At 36.9% G+C, this 6,532-nt stretch overlaps 2 pseudogenes; both read left to right on the top strand.

Moving 5' to 3' along the window:
* The first annotated feature begins 237 nt into the window (after window positions 1–237).
* LOC123225645 lies at window positions 238–2,458 on the top strand (annotated as a pseudogene).
* Window positions 2,242–6,233, top strand: LOC123224808 (annotated as a pseudogene).
* The last annotated feature ends 299 nt before the right edge of the window (window positions 6,234–6,532 follow it).

Genomic DNA, 6,532 nt, shown 5'->3' on the forward strand with positions numbered 1-6,532 from the left:
AACTTAAGTTAAAACTTTATTCCGGTAACTCGGTTCAAGTTCAAAGGTTTATTGACAATTCACCTTTTTATTGTTACTGTTTTACTCTTCTGACGATATTATTTATCCCTCTTAAGTTCGTGTCAATCAATTCAAGTGTGAGCAAGTTAGCCCTTAACCAGGTATGGTTAAACATAACCAACTTGATGAAGCCGAGCATGATTTCATTAACAAGACATCACTTATTTTCATCAAAAGGTGAGCACAAAAAATCTGAAGGCTTTAGCTTGAACTTAGATTCAAGCCAAATCCTCCCCTTTAATCAATTCTTCACGAAATTATTCAAATGTTATTTTGTCGTTGACGCTTAGGTAATCACAGAATGATCAGAAGATTACAGCTGAATCAGTTATAAACTTTCAAATCTTAACCTCTTATCGTGATTGTTTACTCTTTGGATGCCCGTTTCGTGACATTATTTAACCATGAAGTATGAATTACAGCCACCTGCAAGATCATTAGATCCGAACATCACGTGCTGATGACATGCATTCTGATTCTGACTCTAATTTCTTGTTTATTCTTTGTATGCCTGTTTCGTGGCATAATTTAATATTATTTTTTCTGGTAAAATCATTTCACGGAAGAGGGTTCATCAATCTAATCTATTAGTTAACGTTTTTATCTCAAACGTTAGACTTTCCAAACAAGAATACGGATAAGACCCTTTTCATCTTTCTTGCTTTGAAGATTTTTTGGCTCATAATTTTTGTCTCTGGTGTGGCTACAACTCTTTTGTGTGTGTGCTTTTTTGGCTGTTTGTATTGAAATTGATTCATACCTCTTTTGATTTATCCAGTACTTGTTATGATTACGATAATGATAATGCTGAAGACTTCTGAATCTGCAGTTTGGTTGTTTTTGTCTGGGTGCTCATTTCGTCTTATATTGATTCATACTGTTTCACTGCATTGAAAAATTATCTGGAAGTTGCTTGTAGTTTGGTGTTACTGACTGATCATTCTATTTAATTGTAAATTGTTTAATATTAATTAAATTTGTTCAATGTTTGGTTACCGCTTTAGTAAATTTTTTAACTGCTGTTTGAGTTTTTTAATTCTTCCTTGAATGTGTGGCAGAGTCTGAAGATCAAATTTCCATGGAAAAATGACATCCCACGTTGGTTCCTGCTCTTGAATTTCCCTTTCGCAAGAGAAGTTCATGCTTCAAGCCAAGGAGTCGAAGTGATTAATTTTTTCAGCCTTTGGATTTTGGTAGAAGAGTAAGATTGTAAGGTTATTTTAAGTTCAAAAAATGGCAATGGCATCTCTAGTAAAGGTGATTTTGGGCTCAATTGCCTTTGCAATCTTTTGGGTTTTGGCGGTTTCCCAGCTGTCCCTTTCCTACCAGTAGGGAGAACTGCAGGGTCCCTTTTAGGGGCCATGGTTATGGTTATATTCCGAGTTGTAACACCTGATGAAGCCTCTGATGCAATTGATCTTCCCATTCTTGGTCTTCTCTTTGGGACAATGGTTGTGAGTGTGTATCTGGAAAGAGCAGATATGTTTAAATACTCGGGTAAGTTGCTCTCTTGGAAGAGCAAAGGAGCCAAGGACTTAATTTGCAGAATCTGCTTGATTTCAGCCATTTCAAGTGCCCTTTTCACCAATGACACCTCTTGTGTGGTCCTGACTGAATTTGTGCTAAAAATTGCTAGACAACATAATCTCCCCCCTCATCCATTCCTCATTGCCCTTGCATCAAGTTCTAACATAGCTATTCAGGGTAAGCTCGGTTTTGGGAAGTTCTAATTGGAATCCTCCCAGCAATGTTTGTGGGAGTTGTTGTGAATGCTGTGCTTATTCTTCTCATGTACTGGAGATTATTATCTTCTCAAAAGGATGAAGAAGATGCAATTGCTGATATTGTTGCAGAAGAGGATGTGAATTCTCATCGGTTTTCACTGGCCACTATGTCACATGTGACATCCTTAAACTCTCAGGAATGAAACTCTAAAGTGGGATCTATTAATTTGCAAAGTTCTGAAAATGTGTATAGCAATATTGGTCATGGTGATACTCTAAGAAATTGAGCTGGTTCCACTGAGAGTGAAATCCACAAGGTACATAGTGGTCCACTTGAAACACCGGGAAATTCAAATGAAATAAAAGAGGTGCCAATGGATGTATTAGCAGTTACATTGAGCAATGCTCTTTCTCAGCAGGCAGATGGAAAGGAAAATTCGGCCACAAGGTGGAAAAAGATATTGTGGAAATCATATGTTTACCTTGTAACCGTAGGAATGCTATTTTCTTTGCTTGTTGGTCTCAACATGTCCTGGACCGCAATTACTGCTGCACTCGCTCTTGTGGTCCTTGATTTCAAGGATGCTGGACCAAGCTTAGAAAAGGTAAAATCTGCAACAAGGATACTTCTTACTTCCTATGGTTTTGTACCAATAGTAGATCATGAATGTTGATTGCTAGTTGGAACATGTACAACATTTTTGTCCAATAGTCAAACTCATTGTCAAATATTATTCGTTTTAGATGCACAGTTTATCATGATTTTATTTTTGGGTTTTACAACTCAAAATAACTCCTAATAGTTTAAGAATTTATAGACTATATAAACAATTTTGTCTTAGATTTGACTAAGGGTGTTACAACATGTATATAAATCTGTTAATCTTTTTTTACTAGGTATCTTACTCCCTTTTAATTTTCTTCTGTTGAATGTTTATCACAGTGGATGGCTTTAACAAAACTGGAATTCCAAGCATTCTGTGGGATTTCATGGAGCCCTATGCACACATTGATCATGCGAGTGGGATAGCAGTTCTTGCTGTTGTTATTCTTGTCCTGTCAAATGTGGCTTCCAATGTATCAACTGGTATGTTGCTCTTTCTCTCCTACAAATGTGTATCAGATTCCTTTTTAGGGAAAAGAAACCTTGTAGTAAAACTTGCTGCATTTACCTTCACAAAGTTGGGACCCTTAATCACGGTTGGTTAAGATTCTTAATAGAAATCCAGAGAAACACAGGACCCAGGTCAACAATGACATGCATAATACATAAATCAAGTTTGGTTTTGCATCTTGACATACCTGGGGAGGGTTTACAAACATTAATTAGCATACACTATATGTGATGTTAATAGTTAGAAGTGGATTCAAGCCGATTTAAATCAAGCTCAAAATCAACTTATTGAATATTTTACTGATACAATAAAATTATGTGCATCCAATTTTGAGTATCTAATTAGGTACTCAGTTTTTTGCATATGATTTAAGTGTTAGCATGATCAATAAAACTATATGTATATATTTTTGAGTACATAATTGAGTATATAGATAATGTGTTATCATGTGATTGGGTGATTTTGAAGTAAAAATAAACTAATAGGTAATTATATTATGACACATCATTTGTGTATCCAATTGTATACTCAAAAGTGTGTATTCTCTACACTCAATCTTTCAAATGGTATCAAAGCTTGGTTCAACACCTTACATGTCTTATTGAAGCTAAATATATGATTTTTATACATAAGGGCATGTATATGTAACATATGTGTACATGCATGTTGTTAGTTTGCTAGGAAATCAAGCTTTTCAAGCATCTTTTGCTTTACAACTCTTGGCTAAATCTTTCTTGGTTGAGATTTATTTATTTATTTCTATGTTCTAATGATTTTAAGATGAAGAACATGTGCTTTAAGGCATGTATATGATGAAATGTTCATAGGATGCATGTATATATGCTTGATTTAGACTTACATGTGCTTTTTGGCTTGAGGATTGAAATTTAAATCTTTGAATTTTTATTAATGCATGTTGGCTGGATGTATATGATGATATATATTGAAAAATTTATGCTAATTTTGTGTTTTGTACATAAAATACATGAATTAAGGAGATTTCTTTGAGACCAAGAAAAATAAGGGATTTGAATCTATATTAGGAATCTGTTAGTTTGTTATTAGTGATGAATAATGCATTATAGAGGAAATTGATGAGAAAATTCTAAATATTAACCAAAATTTATGCTTCTTGGAGTTGCATCATAAATTGCAAGTTCACCTTGCATTTGCTGACAGTATTGGCTAGGTTAAGAGGTGGAAATCTGGAATTCTTTTCATGCAGTTATTGAATGTCAATTGCAGTGATTAGAGAGGTTAAATCTACGGTGCTTCATCTAAAACCATTAGTCTGTTTCTGGAGCACACTGATAGAAATTTAAAAGTGCATTACTAGTGGAGAAGTCTTGCTCTTATTATTGTACATTACTGATCTTCATAATCTATATGCGAAGTGGACTGTTTAATGGCCTTTAGATTGGACAAAATTATTTTGGAGATGAAGTTATGTTGTGTTTCATTATATGTGGCTTATTAAAGTGCTTAATGCCACCTCATGTTTGTGGAGATCTTTCAGTTGACACTTCATTGACTGATCTTATTTTGTATTTTAGAACTGAAAGTTATGAATTAATGTTACTATATTTACTCAATCAACTCACTTGAATTGACAGATGATGAAAATGAAACTGATTGTAATCCTCTTTGAGCTACTCATGCTGAATAAATTTCTATCTTACTACAGAAAAGAAGATGGGGAAGTTGCTGGAGCCTTTACTGGTGTTTTGGTTCTCATAAAAGTAACAAGCGGATTAGCCATGCTGTCCTTGTTCCTGAACCAGTTGTAACAGGAGCTGCAGCCACAGTTCCAGAAAGTCTGACTCACTCAACTGCCATTCTTCTTCCCTTTATTGCTCCGCCCTCTTCGCCTGCATCTTTCCTTCAATCTGGTCCTCCATCTGCCACCCAATCACCTGCTGGATTGCTGGCCCTTACTTCCCTCTTCATCAATGCCTTCTCTCCTGGAGGGCCTAGATCCATTTTCGCCATTGGCCCTTATGCACATGAAACCCAACTAGTCACACCACCTGTATTTTCAGGTACTGAACCGTCTACCTCTTTGCACTCCCCCGCCTGAATCTGTTCAACTGACAACATCTCATCCCCTGAAGTGCCTTTTTGCTGAACTGCCGACATCTTCACTGGAACGTGCTCGAAGAAACGGTGGGACCAAGCAGAAATTTTCATTATCTCATTACGGATTTCAGTCATGTCAGCTGTACCCGGGAAGCCCAGGTGGTCAACTCATATCCCCAGGCTCAGCAATATCACATTCTGGCACTTCTTCTCCTTTCCCAGATAGATTCCCTATTCTTGAGTTCTGTATAGGGGAAGCACCCAAGCTCTGGGGCTTTGAACATATCACTACCCAGAAATGGGGTTCAAGGCTAGGTTCTGGATCTCTCACTCCAGATGGTGTGGGGCTTGGTTCAAGGATGGGTTCAGGATCCTTGACACCTGATGTTTTGGGGCCTGCTTCGCGGGATGGATTTCTTTGGGAGAACCAGATTGCTGAGGTAGCATCAAGTGCTGAGTCAGAGAATAAATCTAAAAACGAAGAACATATAATTGATCACAGAGCATCGTTTGAGCTAAGTGGTGAAGAAGTTGCACGCTGTCTTGCTAATAAAGTTTCATCGCCACGAATTATAGCAGAGTGTCCTAAGGACATAGTGGCAGAGGGCCAAATACAAAGAGAAGGGAAATTAACAGAGTGAAAGTTGTTTTGAGTTATATACTGCTGATACTTCCAGTGAAATGCCTGAAAAAGCTTTGGGAGAAGTGGAGGAGCATTTTTATCGAAAGCATGATCAATCACGCTTGGTCAATCAAAGAGTTCAACTTTGACAACACTGAGGGAGAAGTCTCTGATAAGCCCTCAATCAGCTCTGAGTGGTGGATCAATGAGAAGGATGTTGGAAAGGAAACTAGACCTTCCAACAACTGGACTTTCTTCCCTGTGCTGCAATCAGAGGTTAGCTGAAAGTTAAATTCTGCTAAATGGCTTCACTTCTAAGTTTGGACTATAAAATATAGATTCCAGTGCTAAAAGCAGCTAGCCTAACAGATGTAACTCCGAAGGTTAAGCCATCTTTTTTATACAGCTTGGTAGGTGTTGATCTACTGCAGGGGTTGGGAGGACTGTGTCTAATCCCTTGAGCACTGAGAAAAGTAGTTTGTAGGGATATCTAGTGTGGGCATTGTTAGAGCATTGTTTTTAATATTTCTTTACCTGATGTTATACAAAAAAATGGCATCCACATATAGGTGTTGAATCAAGAAATATTTTTTCCTGTCATGTATAATAACGAGAAATAGTATTTTTTGGCTTTAAGAACCCCTGTTCATTGGTTTGATGGCCATGGATGTGTACTCCACGCATTTCAGATATAGGTAGGAGCTTCCATTAGACATGCTTTCATAGATGGGGTTCCCATTGAGTATCCTCCCTTAACATGTATCAATGCCTAATAGATGTTTTGAACAAAAGTTAGTTGTAGTTCAATTCGGATTTAAAATGGTTGGTTGAGACAAAGCTTCTACTCATTTGAATCACCTAAAAAGAGAAAGATTAATCGAAGAAGGAAAAATGAAAATTTGTTGGAGAAAGAGAAAAAATGTCGGCAACCCAAT

This window comes from Mangifera indica, chromosome 9, assembly GCF_011075055.1.
Source record: "Mangifera indica cultivar Alphonso chromosome 9, CATAS_Mindica_2.1, whole genome shotgun sequence".
Classification (NCBI taxonomy): domain Eukaryota; kingdom Viridiplantae; phylum Streptophyta; class Magnoliopsida; order Sapindales; family Anacardiaceae; genus Mangifera; species Mangifera indica.